The sequence below is a fragment of the Arachis stenosperma genome, chromosome 6, assembly GCF_014773155.1.
Source record: "Arachis stenosperma cultivar V10309 chromosome 6, arast.V10309.gnm1.PFL2, whole genome shotgun sequence".
Classification (NCBI taxonomy): domain Eukaryota; kingdom Viridiplantae; phylum Streptophyta; class Magnoliopsida; order Fabales; family Fabaceae; genus Arachis; species Arachis stenosperma.
Window position 1 is genome coordinate 23,844,746 of NC_080382.1, and position 15,945 is coordinate 23,860,690.

Genomic DNA, 15,945 nt, shown 5'->3' on the forward strand with positions numbered 1-15,945 from the left:
CTTAAGCCTCAATTAGTTTCTCTAATGCAACAGAATTGCAAGTTCCATGGACTTCCATTGGAAGATCCTCATCAGTTTTTAGCTGAATTCTTGCAAATCTGTGACACAGTCAAGACTAATGGGGTTGACCCTGAGGTCTACAGACTGATGCTATTCCCTTTTGCTGTAAGAGACAGAGCTAGGATATGGTTGGACTCTCAACCTAAAGAAAGCCTGGACTCATGGGAAAAGCTAGTCAATGCCTTCTTGGCAAAGTTCTTTCCATCTCAAAAATTGAGTAAGCTTAGAGTAGAAGTCCAAACCTTCAGACAGAAGGATGGAGAATCCCTCTATGAAGCTTGGGAAAGATACAAACAATTGATCAGAAAGTGTCCATCGGATATGCTTTCTGAATGGAGCATCATAGGTATTTTCTATGATGGTCTCTCTGAACTATCCAAGATGTCTTTGGATAGCTCTGCTGGAGGATCTCTTCATCTAAAGAAGACGCCTACAGAGGCTCAAGAGCTAATTGAAATGGTTGCAAATAACCAATTCATGTACACTTCTGAAAGGAATCTTGTGAACAATGGGACTAATCAGAAGAAAGGAGTTCTTGAGATTGATGCTCTGAATGCCATATTGGCTCAGAACAAGATATTGACTCAACAAGTCAATTTGATTTCTCAAAGTCTGTCTGGAATGCAAAATGCACCAAGCAGTACTAAGGATGCCTCATCTGAAGAAGAAGCTTATGATCCTGAGAACCCTTCAATGGAAGAGGTGAATTACCTAGGAGAATCCTATAGTAACACTTATAATTCTTCATGGAAAAATCACCCAAATTTCTCATGGAAGAATCAAGAGAGACCTCAACAAGGTTTCAACAACAATAATGGTGGAAGAAACAGGTTTAGCAATGGCAAGCCTTTTCCATCATCTTCTCAGCAACATACAGAGAATCCTAAGCAGAACCCCTCTGACTTAGCAACTATGGTCTCTGATCTAATCAAAACCACTCGAAGTTTCATGACTGAAACAAGGTCCTCCATTAGGAATTTGGAGGCACAAGTGGGACAGCTAAGCAAGAAAGTTACTGAACTCCCTCCAAGTACTCTTCCAAGCAATACAGAAGAAAATCCAAAAGGAGAGTGCAAGGCCATAAACATGGCCGAATTTGGAGAGGAAGGAGAGGAAGTGGACGCCACTGAGGAAGACCTCAATGGGCATGCACTGACCTCCACTGAGTTCCCCAATGAGGAACCATGGGAATCTGAGGCTCAAAATGAGACCATAGAGATTCCATTGGACTTACTTCTGCCTTTCATGAGCTCTGATGAGTATTCTTCCTCTGAAGAGGATGAGTATGTCACTGAAGAGCAAGTTGCTAAATACCTTGGAGCAATCATGAAGCTTAATGACAAGTTATTTGGAAATGAGACTTGGGAGGATGAACCTCCTTTGCTCACCAAAGAACTGGATGACTTGTCTAGGCAGAAATTACCTCAAAAGAGACAAGACCCTGGGAAGTTTTCCATACCTTGTACCATAGGCACCATGACCTTCAAGAAGGCTCTGTGTGACTTAGGGTCAAGTGTAAACCTCATGCCTCTCTCTGTAATGGAGAAGCTAGGGATCTTTGAGGTACAAGCTGTAAGAATCTCACTAGAGATGGCAGACAACTCAAGAAAACAAGCTTATGGACTTGTAGAGAATGTTTTGGTGAAGATTGAAGACCATTACATCCCTACTGATTTCATAGTCCTAGAGACTGGGAAGTGTATGGATGAATCCATCATCCTTGGCAGACCCTTCCTAGCCACAGCAAAGGCTGTGATTGATGTTGATGGAGGTGAACTGATCATTCAAGTGAATGAAGAATCCTTTGTGTTTAAGGCTCAAGGATATCCCTCTATCACCATGGAGAGGAAGCATGAAGAGCTTCTCTCAAATCAGAGTCAAACAGAGCCCCCACAGTCAAACTCTAAGTTTGGTGTTGGGAGGTTCCAACATTGCTCTGAGTATCTGTGAGGCTCCATGAGAGCCCTCTGTCAAGCTACTGACATTAAAGAAGCGCTTGTTGGGAGGCAACCCAATGTTATATTTTATCTATTTCTCTTTGTTATTTTATGTTTTTTGTAGGTTGATGATCATGAGAAGACACAAAATCAATTGAAAAAGCAAAAACAGAATGAAAAACAGGAAGAAAAATAGCACACCCTGGAGGAAGAACTCACTGGCGTTTAAACGCCAGTGAGGCTAGCAGTTGGGCGTTTAACGCCCAGTCTGGCACCATTCTGGGCGTTTAACGCCAGAAAGGGGCACCAGACTGGCGTTAAACGCCAGGAAAGGGCAAGAACCTGGCGTTAAACGCCAGAAATGGGCACCAGCCCGGCGTTTAACGCCAGAATTGGCTCAAAACGTGTTTTTGAATGCCATTTGGTGCAGGGATGACTTTTTCTTGACACCTAAGGATCTGTGGACCCCACAGGATCCCCACCAACCCCACCACTCTCTCTCTCTTCTTCACCCATTCACCAATCACCTTAACACCTCTTCCCCAGAAACCCTTCACCTATCAAATCCCATCTTTCTCTTCACCACTCACCTCCATCCTTCATAAAACCTCACCATTCAAATTCAAACCACTTCCCCACCCAAACCCACCCATAATGGCCGAAACACAAAGCCATTCCCTTCTTCCTCATTCCTTCACCTTCTACTCTCTTCTTTCTTCTTTTGCTCGAGGACGAGCAAACCTTTTAAGTTTGGTGTGGTAAAAGCGTTGCTTTTCGTTTTTCCATAACCATTTATGGCATCCAAGGCCGGAGAAAACCTCTAGAAAGAGGAAAGGGAAGGCAAAAGCTTTCACCTCCGAGTCATAGGAGATGGAGAGATTCATCTCAAGGGTGCATCAAGACCACTTCTATGAAGTTGTGGCCATGAAGAAGGGTCAACTTTGATCAAAGGTTGGACTAAGTCCTCACAGACATTTGTGAAGAGGGCGCTCAATGGAAGAGAAACTCAAGAGGGAAGCTGGTTCAACTGAGAAGGCATGACCTCAAGCCCATCACTAAGAAAAGGATGGAGTAAACAAGAGACCCCTCTCATCATGAGATCCCTGAGATGCCTCAAGGGATGCACTTTCCTCCACAAGACTATTGGGAGCAAATTAACACCTCCCTAGGAGAATTGAGTTCCAACATGGGACAACTAAGAGAGGAGCAACAAAGACAAGGAAGAGACATTGAGGAGCTCAAGCACTCCATAAGACCTTCAAGAGGAAGAACAAGCCGCCATCACTGAGGTGGACCCGTTCTTTAATCTCCTTGTTCTTTATTTTTCTGTTTTTTCGAAAATTATGCTTTATGTTTATCCATGTTTGTGTCTTATGATCATTAGTGTCTTAGTGTCTATGCCTTAAAGTTATGAATGTCCTATGAATCCATCACCTTTCTTAAAAGAAAACTATTTTTATTACAAAAGAACAAGAAGTACAGGATTTCGAATTCATCTTTAAAACTAGCTTAATTAGTTTGATGTGGTGACAATACTTTTTGTTTTCTGAATGTATGCTTGAACAGTGCATATGTCTTTTGAATTTGTTGTTCATGAATGTTAAAATTGTTGGCTCTTGAAAGAATGATGAAAAAGGAGACATGTTACTGAGGATCTGAAAAATCATAAAAATGATTCTTGAAGCAAGAAAAAGCAGTGAATACAAAAAAAAAGGGAGCAAGCGAAAAAAAAAGAAGAAGAAGAAAAAAAAAAGAACGAAAAAGAAAAAAAGAAAGAATTGAAGTTGTGATCCAAGGCAATAAGAGTGTGCTTAAGAACCCTGGACACCTCTAATTGGGGACTCTAGCAAAGCTGAGTCACAATCTGAAAAGGTTCACCCAATTATGTGTCTGTGGCATGTATGTATCCGGTGGTAATACTGGAAGACAGAGTGCTTTGGGCCACGGCCAAGACTCATAAAGTAGCTGTGTTCAAGAATCATCATACTTAACTAAGAGAATCAATAACACTATATGGATTCTGAGTTCCTAAAGAAGCCAATCATTCTGAATTTCAAAGGATAAAGTGAGATGCCAAAACTGTTCGGAGGCAAAAAGCTACTAGTCCCGCTCATCTAATTTGGAGCTTAGTTTCATTGATAATTTGGAGTCTATAGTATATTCTCTTCTTTTTATCCTATTTGATTTTCAGTTGCTTGGGGACAAGCAACAATTTAAGTTTGGTGTTGTGATGAGCGGATAATTCATACCCTTTTTGGCATTGTTTTTAGTATGTTTTTGGTAGTTTTAGTTGAGTTCTTAGTATATTTTTATTAGTTTTTAGTTAAAATTCACTTTTCTGGACTTTACTATGAGTTTGTGTGTTTTTCTATGATTTCAGGTATTTTCTGGCTGAAATTGAGGGATCTGAGCAAAAATCTGATTCAGAGACTGAAAAGGACTGCAGATGCTGTTGGATTCTGACCTCCCTGCACTCGAAGTGAATTTTCTGGAGCTACAGAAGCCCAATTGGCGCGCTCTTAACGGCGTTGGAAATTAGACATCCTGGGCTTTCCAGCAATATATGATAGTCCATACTTTGTCCAAGATTTGATGGCCCAAACCGGCGTCCAAAGTCACCCTCAGAAATCCCAGCGTTAAACGCCGGAACTGGCACCAAAATGGGAGTTAAACGCCCAAACTGGCATAAAAGCTGGCGTTTAACTCCAAGAAGAGTCTCTACACGAAAATGCTTCAATGCTCAGCCCAAGCACACACCAAGTGGGCCCGGAAGTGGATTTTTATGTCATTTACTCATCTTTGTAATCCTTAGGCAACTAGTTCCCTATAAGTAGGACCTTTTACTATTGTATTAAAAATCATCTTCGGACATCTAGTTCTTAGATCATTTGAGGGCTGGCCTCACGGCCATGCCTAGACCTTGTTCTTATGTATTTTCAACGGTGGAGTTTCTACACACCATAGATTAAGGTGTGGAGCTCTGCTGTACCTCGAGTATTAATGCAATTACTATTGTTCTTCTATTCAATTCCGCTTGTTCTTTGTCCAAGATATCACTTGTTCTTCAACTTGATGAATGTGATGATCCGTGACACTCATCATCATTCTCACTTATGATCAAGATGACTGACAACCACTTCTGTTCTACAAGCAACCAAGGCTCTAGTGTTTATCTCTTGGATTCTTTAACCGGAATCTTCGTGGTATAGGCGAGAACTGATGGCGGCATTCAAGAGAATCCGGAAGGTCTAACCTTGTCTGTGGTATTCTGAGTAGGATTCAATGATTGAATGACTGTGACGTGCTTCAAACTCCTAGCAGGCGGGGCGTTAGTGACAGACGAAAAAGAATCAATGGATTTTATTCCGGCCTGACCGAGAACCGACAGCTGATTAGCCATATGCTGTGACAGAGCATAGGAACATTTTCACTGAGAGGATGGGAGGTAGCCACTGACAACGGTGAAACCCTTGCATAAGCTTGCCATGGAAAGGAGTAAGAAGGATTGGATGAAGACAGTAGGAAAGCAGAGAGACGGAAGGGAAGGCATCTTCATTCACTTATCTGAAGCTCTCACCAATGATATACATAAGTATCTCTATCTTTATCTTTATGTTTTATTCATCATCTATACCCATTTGAGTCTGCCTGACTAAGATTTACAAGGTGACTATAGCTTGCTTCATACCAACAATCTCCGTGGGATCGACCCTTACTCACGTAAGGTATTACTTGGACGACCCAGTGCACTTGCTGGTTAGTTGTGCGAAGTTGTGTTTATGCCATGGTATTGAGCACCAAGTCTTTGGAGCCATTACTAGGGATTATTTGAGTTGTGAAAAGTAGTGATCACAATTTCGTGCACCAGATCACGACTTTAACCACTCAGTCTCAAGCTTTTCACTTGGACCTTCATGACACAAGCACATGGTTAGGGACAGCTTGATTTAGCCGCTTAGGCCTGGATTTTATTTCCTTGGGCCCTCCTATCCATTGATGCTCAAAGCTTTGGATCCTTTTTACCCTTGCCTTTTGGTTTTAAGGGCTATTGGCTTTTTCTGCTTGCTTTTTCTTTTTCTTTCTATATTTTTTTTCGCCATTTTTTTTCAAAATTTTTTTTTTCGCAAGCTTTCTTTTTCACTGCTTTTTCTTGCTTCAAGAATCAATTTTATGATTTTTCAGATCATCAATAACATTTCTCTTTGTTCATCATTCTTTCAAGAGCGAACAATTTTAACATTCATAAACAACAAGATCAAAAGACATATGCACTGTTCAAGCATTCATTCAGAAAACAAAAAGTATTGTCACCACATCAATATAATTAAATTAAATTCAAGAGCTATTTTCGAAATTTATGTACTTCTTGTTCTTTTGAATTAAAGCATATTTCATTTAAGAGAGGTGAAGAATTAATGGAATTTATTCATAGCTTTAAGACATGGTTACATACTAATGATCATGAAGTAAAGACACAAAACATAGATAAACACAACATTAAAAACCGAAAACAGAAAGAAATAAAGAACAAGGAATGAATCCACCTTTAGTGGCGTCTTCTTCTTGAAGGACCAATGATGTTCTTAAGCTCTTCTATGTCCCTTCCTTGCCTTTGTTGCTCCTCCCTCATTGCTCTTTGATCTTCTCTTATTTCATGGAGAATGATGGAGTGCTCATGATGTTCCACCCTTAATTGTTCAACATTGTGGCTCAAGTCTTCTAAGGAAGTATTGAGTTATTCCCAATAGTTGTTGGGAGGAAAGTGCATCCCTTGAGGCATCTCAGGGATTTCTTGATGATGAGCTTCCTCATGCATCTCTTGAGAACCGTGAAGGGTCTCTCTTGCTTGCTCCATCCTCTTCTTGGTGATGGGCTTGTCCTCTTCAATGGAGATGTCTCCTTCTATGATAACTCCAGCTGAGTAACATAGATGGCAAATAAGGTGAGGAAAAGCTAGCCGTGCCATGGGTGAGGGCTTGTCGGCTATTTTGTAGATTTCATTGGAGATGACCTCATGAACTTCTACTTCCTCTCCAATCATGATGCCATGAATCATGATGGCCCGATCCACAGTAACTTCAGATTGGTTGCTAGTGGGAATGATGGAGCATTGAATGAACTCCAACCATCCTCTAGCTATAGGCTTGAGGTCCAGTCTTCTTAGTTGGACTGGCTTGCCTTTGAAGTCTCTCTTCCATTGAGCTCCTTCCACACAAATGTCCACAAGGACTTGGTCCAACCTTTGATTAAAGTTGACCCTTCTAGTGTAGGGGCGTTCATCTCCTTGCATCATGGGCAAGTGGAATGCCAACCTCACATTTTCCGGACTAAAATCCAAGTATTTCCCCCGAACCATTGTGAGATAATTCTTTGGACTTGGGTTCATACTTTGATCATGGTTCCTAGTGATCCATGCATTGGCATAGAATTCTTGAACCATTAAAGTTCCGACTTATTGCATAGGGTTGGTTAGGACTTCCCAACCTCTTTTTCGGATTTCATGTCGGATCTCCGGATATTCATTTTTCTTGAGCTTGAAAGGGACCTCAGGGATCACCTTCTTCTTTGCCACAACATCATAGAAGTGGTCTTGATGGCTCTTGGAGATGAATCTTTCCATCTCCCATGACTCGGAGGTGGAAGCTTTTGTCTTCCCTTTCCCTTTTCTAGAGGATTCTCCGGCCTTAGGTGCCATTGATGGTAATGGAAAAACAAAAATCTTATGCTTTTACCACACTAAACTTAAAATATTGCTTGCCCTCGAGCAAGAGAAGAAAGAAGAGAAGAAGAAGAAGAAGAAAATATGGTAGAGAGGGAGAGATGTAGGTTCGGCTAAGTGGGAGAAGAGGGGTTTGTGTTGTGTGAAAATGAAGGAGAATGGAAGGGTATTTATAGGGAGAGGGGGGAGGGTGTGTTCGGCTATTTAGGGTGGGAATGGGTGGGAGATTGGTTTTGAATTTTTGAAGGTAGGTGGGGTTTATGGGGAAGAGTGGATGGATGTGAGTGGTGAGGGGGGTGATTGGGAAGAGGAATTGAGGTGATTGGTGAAGGGTGTTGGGAAGTGTGACATGGGAAAGAGTAATCTCAAAAACTAGGATTAGGAGGTAAGGTAGGAATATGGTAGGTGGGGATCCTGTGGGGTCCACAGATCCTGAGGTGATCCTGTGGGGTCCACAGATCCTGAGGTGTCAAGGAATTCCATCCCTGCACCAAATAGGCATGTAAATTGTCTTTGCACACCATTCTGGCGTTTAAACGCCGTGTGGTGCACATTCTGGGCATTCAACGCCCATGTAAAGCATGTTTCTGGCGTTGAACGCTAGTTTCATGCTTGTTACTGGCGTTCAGCGCCAGCTTTTCTTCTCTGGGCACATTCCTGGCGTTCAGCGCCAGAATGTTGCTTGTTTCTGGCGTTCAGCGCCAGAATGATGCTCTGTTATGGCGTTGAATGCCGGCCAGATGCATCTTACTGGCGTTGAACGCCAGCCTGTGCTTCCTCCAGGGTGCGAATTTTTTTCTGCTGTTTTTGACTCTGTTTTTAATTTTTTTGATTTTTTTCGTGACTCCTCATGATCATGTACCTAATAAAACACAAAATAACAATAATAGAAAAAAAATTAGATAGTGGCATAAGATTTATCCCTGACCCTAGAAAAAATTAATTAAAAATCGAAAAAAAATTAATAAAAATCCAAAAAAAAATTAGATAAATAAAATTGGGTTGCCTCCCAACAAGCGCTTCTTTAATGTCAATAGCTTGACAATGGCTCTCATGGAGCCACAAGGTGATCAGGTCAATGTTGTATAGTCCCAACACCAAACTTAGAGTTTGGATATGGGGTCTTAATACCAAAATTAGAGTTTGGTTGTGGCCTCATGCTTACTCTCTTCTGTCACAGAGGGATGGCCATGTGCCTTAAACACAAGGTAGTCCCCATTCAATTGAAGGACTAATTCACCTCTGTTGACATCTATCACAGCTCCTGCTGTGGCTAGGAAAGGTCTTCCAAGGATGATGCAATCATCCTCTTCCTTCCTAGTGTCTAAGATTATGAAATCAGCAGGGATGTAAAGGCCTTCAACCTTTACTAACACGTCCTCTACTATTCCATAAGCTTGTCTTAATGACTTGTCTGCCAATTGTAATGAGAACAAGGCAGGTTGTACCTCAATGATCCCCAGCTTCTCCATTACAGAGAGTGGCATAAGATTTATCCCTGACCCTAGATCACACAGAGTTTTTTCAAAGGTCATGGTGCCTATGGTACAAGGTATTAAGAACTTGCCAGGATCTTGTTTCTTTTGAGGTAGAATTTTCTGAATCCAGGTATCCAGTTCACTAATGAGCAAGGGAGGTTCACTTTCCCAAGTCTCATTACCAAACAACTTGGCATTCAGCTTCATGATAGCTCCTAAGTATTGAGCAACTTGCTCTCCAGTTACATCTTCATCCTCTTCAGAGGAAGAATAGTCTTTAGAGCTCATGAATGGCAGAAGGAGATTTAATGGAATCTCTATGGTCTCTATATGAGCCTCAGATTCATTTGGATCCTTAATAGGAAACTCCTTCTTGCTTGAGGGACGTCCCAGGAGGTCTTCCTCACTGGGATTTTCGTCCTCCTCCTCCCTTGTGCATTCGGCCATATTGATTAAATCAATGGCCTTGCACTCTCCTTTTGGATTCTCTTCTGTATTGCTTGGGAGAATATTGGGAGGAGTTTCAATGACTTTTTTACTCAGCTGGCCCACTTGTGCCTCCAGATTTCTAATGGAGGATCTTGTTTCATTCATGAAACTGAAAGTGGCCTTTGACAGATCAGAGACTAGATTGGCTAAATTAGAAGTGTTTTGTTCAGAATTCTCTGTCTGTTGCTGAGAAGATGATGGATATGGCTTGCTATTGTTCAGCCTATTGCGTCCACCATTGTTAAAGCCTTGTTGAGGCTTTTGTTGATCCTTCCATGAGAAATTTGGATGATTTCTCCATGATGAGTTATAGGTGTTTCCATAAGATTCACCCATGTAACTAACCTCTGCCATGGCAGGGTTCTCAGGATCATAAGCTTCTTCAGAAGCTGCCTCTTTAGTACTGTTGGATGCATGTTGCCATCCATTCAGATTTTGAGAGATCATGTTGACCTGTTGAGTCAACACTTTGTTCTGAGCCAATATGGCATTCAGAGTATCAATTTCAAGAACTCCTTTCTTCTGAGGTATCCCATTATTCACGGAATTCCTCTCAGAAGTGTACATGAATTGGTTGTTTGCAACCATATCAATGAGTTCTTGAGCCTCTTCAGGCGTTTTCTTTAGGTGAATAGATCCACCTGTAGAATGGTCCAATGACATTTTCGAAAATTCAGAGAGACCATAATAGAATATATCTAATATGGTCCATTCTGAAAACATGTCAGATGGACATCTTTTGGTCAGCTGCTTGTATCTTTCCCAAGCTTCATAGAGGGATTCACCATCTTTTTTTTTTGAAGGTTTGAACATCCACTCTCAGCTTGCTCAGCTTTTGAGGAGGAAAGAATTTATCCAAGAAGGCTGTGACCAGCTTATCCCAGGAGTCCAGGCTATCCTTAAGCTGTGAATCCAACCATATTCTAGCTCTGTCTCTTACAGCAAAAGGGAAAAGCATGAGTCTGTAGACTTCAGGATCAACTCTATTCGTCTTTACAGTCTCACAGATCTGCAAGAACTTAGTTAAAAACTGATAAGGATCTTCAGATGGAAGTCCATAAAACTTGCAGTTTTGTTGCATTAAGGCAACTAGCTGAGGTTTCAGCTCAAAGTTGTTGGCTCCAATGGCAGGAATGGAGATGCTTCTTCCATCAAATTTAGACGTTGGCTTTGTGAAGTCACCAAGCATTCTCCTTGCATTATTATTATTTTCGGCTGCCATCTCCTTCTCTTGTTCGAAAATTTCTGAAAGGTTGTTTCTGGATTGTTGTAATTTAGTTTCTCTTAATTTTCTCTTCAGAGTCCTTTCAGGTTCAGGATCTATTTCAACAAGAGTGCCTTTTTCCCTGTTCCTGCTCATATGAAAGAGAAGAAAACAAGAAAAGAAAGAGGAATCCTCTATGTCACAGTATAGAGATTCCTTTACGTTAGTAGAAAAAGAAGGGGGTAGAAGAATGAAGAAGAATGGATTCAGATTTTTGGATGAAGAGAGGTGAAGAGAAGTGTTAGTAGTTAAATAATTAAATAGAATAAGAAAAGAGAGAGAGAATTTTCGAAAAAAAATTTTTAAAAAAGGAGTTAGTAATTTTCGAAAATTAAAAGATAAGATAGAATTAAAATTAAAACAATTAATTAATTAAAAAGAATTTTTGAAAAAGAGAGAGGTATTTTCGAAAATTAGAGAGGGAAAAGTAGTTAGGTGGTTTTGAAAAAGATAAGAAACAAACAAAAAGTTAGTTAGTTGATTGAAAAAGATTTGAAATCAAAATTTTAAAAAGATAAGAAGATAAGAAGTTAAATAAGATATTTTGAAATCAAATTTTGAAAAAGATAAAATTTTGAGAGGGATAAGATAAAAAGATAAGATAAAAATTTTAATAAAAAGATATTTTGAAAAAGATTTAATTTTTAAAATGACTTAACTAACAAGAAACTACAAGATAAGATTCTAAAATTTAAAGATTGAATCTTTCTTATCAAGAAAGTAACAAACTTCAAATTTTTGAGTCAATCACATTAATTGTTAGCATATTTTTGAAAATATGATATAAAGATAAGAAAAAGATTTTGAAAATATTTTGAAAAGATTTTTTTTTGAAATTTTCGAAAAAATAGAAAACAAATGAAAAAGATATAATTTTTGAAAAAGATTTTGAAAAGATAAGATTTTTAAAATTGAAAATTTGACTTGACTTGTAAGAAACAACTTATTTTAAAAATTTTTGACTAAGTCAACTCAAATTTTCGAAAATTTGGAGAAGAATAAGGAAAAGATATTTTTTTTATCTTTGAATTTTTAAAGATGAGAGAGAAAAACAACAAAAATACTTAATGCATGAAATTTTTAGATCAAAACAATGAATGCATGCAAGAATGCTATGAATGTCAAGATGAACACCAAGACACTTTGAAGATCATGATGAACATCAAGAACATAATTTTGAAAAATTTTTGATGCAAAGAAAACATGCAAGACACCAAACTTAGAAATCTTTAATGCATGGACTCTAACAAACGAAAAATGCACATGAAAAACAACAAACAACACAAAACAAGAAAACATCAAGATCAAACAAGAGGACTTATCAAGAACAACTTGAAGATCATGAAGAACACTATGAATGCATGGAATTTTCGAAAAATGCAAGAAAAATTTTTAAAGCATGCAATTGACACCAAACTTAAAAATTGACTCAAGACTCAAACAAGAAACACAAAATATTTTTGATTTTTATGATTTTATGATTTTTTTGTATTTTTATTAATTTTTTTGAAAATAATGTTAGGAAAAACGAAAAAGAAAAGAAAAATTTTGAAAAAGATTTTTGAAAAGAAAATTACCTAATCTGAGCAACAAGATGAACCGTCAGTTGTCCATACTCGAACAATCCCCGGCAACGGCGCCAAAAACTTGGTGGACGAAATTGTGATCCATGCTCTTTGTACTTGTATGAAATTTAATAATTGGCTCTATTTGAATTCACAACTCCGTTCAACTAACCAGCAAGTGTACTGGGTTGTCCAAGTAATAAACATTACGTGAGTAAGGGTCGATCCCACAAAGATTGTTGGTATGAAGCAAGCTATGGTCACCTTGTAAATCTCAGTTAGGCAGATTAAAGGATTATGGGTTTCGAAAATTAATAATAAATAGAAAATAAAATAAGATAGAAATACTTATGTAAATCAATAGTGGGAATTTCAGATAGGCGTATGGAGATGTTGTGCTCCTCTTGAAACTCTACTTCACTACTCACTCTTCCAATCCTCCTTATTTCTTTCCATGGCAAGCTGTATGTAGGGCATCACCATCATCAATGGCTACTTTCAATCCTCTCGGGAAAATGGTCCTATGCGCTGTCACTGCACGGCTAATCGTCTGGAGGCATCACCCTTGTTGATAGCTACATCCCATCCTCTCAGTGAAAATGGTCCAAATACTCTGTCACAGCACGGCTAATCATCTGTCGATTCTCAATCAGGTTGGAATAGAATCCATTGATTCTTTTGCGTTTGTCACTAACGCCCAGCCTTCAGGAGTTTTAAGCTCGTCACAGTCATTCAATACCGGAATCCTACTCGGAATACCACAGACAAGGTTAGACTTTCCGGATTCCCAGGATCCTACTCGGAATACCACAGACAAGGTTAGACTTTCCGGATCCTCATGAATGCCGCCATCTATCTAGCTTATACCACAAAGATTCTGTTGGGGAATCTAAGAGATATGCGCCCGGCCTAAGGTAGAACGGAAGTGGTTGTCAATCACGCGCGTTCATAGGTGAGAATGATGATGAGTATCACGGATCATCACATTCATCAAAGTGTTGTGCAACGTATATCTTGGAATAAGAATAAAAGAGAATTGAATGGAAAGTAATAATAATTGTATTGAAACTTGAGGTACAGCAGAGCTCCACACCCTTAATCTATGGTGTGTAGAAACTCCACCGTTAAAAATACATAAGTGAAAGGTTCAGGCATGGCCGAATGGCCAGCCCCCAAAACGTGATCAATAGTCTCCTAAGATGAAGGATAAAACAAAACTGAGACCAAAGATGAAACGTGGTCAAAAGACGACTAATACACTAGTAAAAAGTCTTATTTATACTAAACTAGCTACTAGGGTTTATATGAGTAAGTAATTGATGCATAAATCCACTTCCGGGGCCCACTTGGTGTATGTTTGGGCTGAGCTTGATCTATCCACGAGCTGAGGCTTTTCTTGGAGTTGAACTCCAAGTTATGACGTGTTTTGGGCGTTCAACTCCGGATCATGACGTTTTTCTGGCGTTTAACTCCAGACAGCAGCATGTACTTGGCGTTCAACGCCAAGTTACGTTGTCAATTTCCGAATAAAGTATGGACTATTATATATTGCTGGAAAGCTCTGGATGTCTACTTTCCACCGCCGTTGAGAGCGCGCCAATTGGAGTTCTGTAGCTCCAGAAAATCCATTTCGAGTGCAGGGAGGTCAGAATCCAACAGCATCAGCAGTCCTTTTGTCAGCCTTTTTCAGAGTTTTGCTCAAGTCCCTCAATTTCAGCCAGAAATTACCTGAAATCACAGAAAAACACACAAACTCATAGTAAAGTCCAGAAATGTGAATTTAACATAAAAACTAATGAAAACATCCCTAAAAGTAGCTTGAACTTACTAAAAACTACCTAAAAACAATGCAAAAAAGCGTATAAATTATCCGCTCATCACCATGCTAAAAATTTCCGGTTCTCATTTCATACATATTTCTATTGTTTTTCAGATGTAGGTCGAGAGGCACCTCATTGAGCATCTGAAGACCCTCCTTAAAAGCGAAGAACTGTCTTTGGCTGTTATATTTTATTATATAGAATCTCCGCATGTATATTTTGTATTTTGTCCCTCCTAGAGGTTGACTTGAAAAAATAGGAGTTATTATGTAGTTTGAGTTATTTTTTGGGTTGTATATGTATATATAATTACGTACTCTGGCCGGCTTTAGCTTCGCAGGTCGAGTCTAGAGCTTGATATCTGTATTTTAAAATTTCAATATGTATATAATGTTTTTAGCCTTCTTTTGATTTTACCTATCCATTTTACGATTAACCATGCGAGTGTGACATGATTTTCTGTTTTCCTTTTGCTTAACTTCTTCTTCAAGGCTCCTAGTTACAAAATTCTTTCAATTATACTTATATATGTCTTTTCTTTTAAAGGTCATAATACCTCGCCACCTGTGCTTTACAACTTTAGCGTAAGGCTCTGTGTGGTAGGGTGTTACATTATAGTATTAGAGCGATTCGTTCCTGTAGATCCTGAGGGATGGACTGACTGTGCTTCTGGACATACTCTGAGGGGGGGTGTGTGTGTATTCTAATTAAGATATCTAGTTGATATGTGTGGCATATTTGTTCATGAGCATTGATTTGGAACTTTGAAGCATTAGACTTGAGATATTGAGACTAATCACCTTAATATCACTTATTTGGTGTGAACAGGAACTAAATGATGACTCATGGACACGGACGTGGTCGAGGCAGAGGTTTGATAAACCATAATTTTATGGTTTATCTTGTATCGAATTTGATAGGTTTTATCAAATTTTCCTACATTTATTCAATGAAATAGCATAGTTTTATGAATTCTTCCTAATTTGCACGTAAGATTGAAAACATGCTTTTTAAGCCTTTAATTTGCCAAATTTAATTCACATTAATTCTATTCGATGCCTTGATGTGTTTGTTAAGTGATTTCAGGCTTAGAAGGCAAAGATTGAATTAAAGGAGTGAAGAAAAAATATGCAAAGTGGAGAATTAATGAAGAAATAAGGATTTGGAGTAACTCATGGCCACGCGTACACATCCCTTGCGCCTATGTGTGAGTTGGGATTTCATCAGGCCACGCGTACGTGTGACATTCCGCGTATGCGTGACATGAAGCACGTGATTCACTTAAAGAAAATGTGGCTGGCGATTTCTGAAATTTTAGAAGCTCAAATCCAACTCAATTATAAAGTATTTGAGGCCAAATCCAAGAAGAAACAAAGGGAGAACAATTAAATTTAGAATAGAAACATGTTTTATGTTATTCTAGAGAGAGAAGTTCTCTCTTCTCTTTAGAAGTAGGGTAGATTTAGGTTAATCTCTCTTAGATTTAAGTTTTATTTCTCATCTTGATCTAGTTTCATTTGCTTCTCCTTGTTTACTTGTCTTGATTCTCTTAGTTTACATTGTTAATTTTTCTTTTATGTCACTTTTGGCTTATGAACTTTTGTTGCTTTGAT

The 15,945-nt window shown here is 39.0% G+C and overlaps 1 non-coding gene across 1 annotated transcript; it reads right to left on the minus strand.

Annotated features, from left to right (window-relative positions):
* Positions 1-279: 279 nt before the first annotated feature.
* LOC130938303 (small nucleolar RNA R71) lies at positions 280-387 on the minus strand. The gene has a single exon (XR_009069474.1). It is a non-coding gene; the product is annotated as a small nucleolar RNA R71 (small nucleolar RNA).
* Positions 388-15,945: the final 15,558 nt, after the last annotated feature.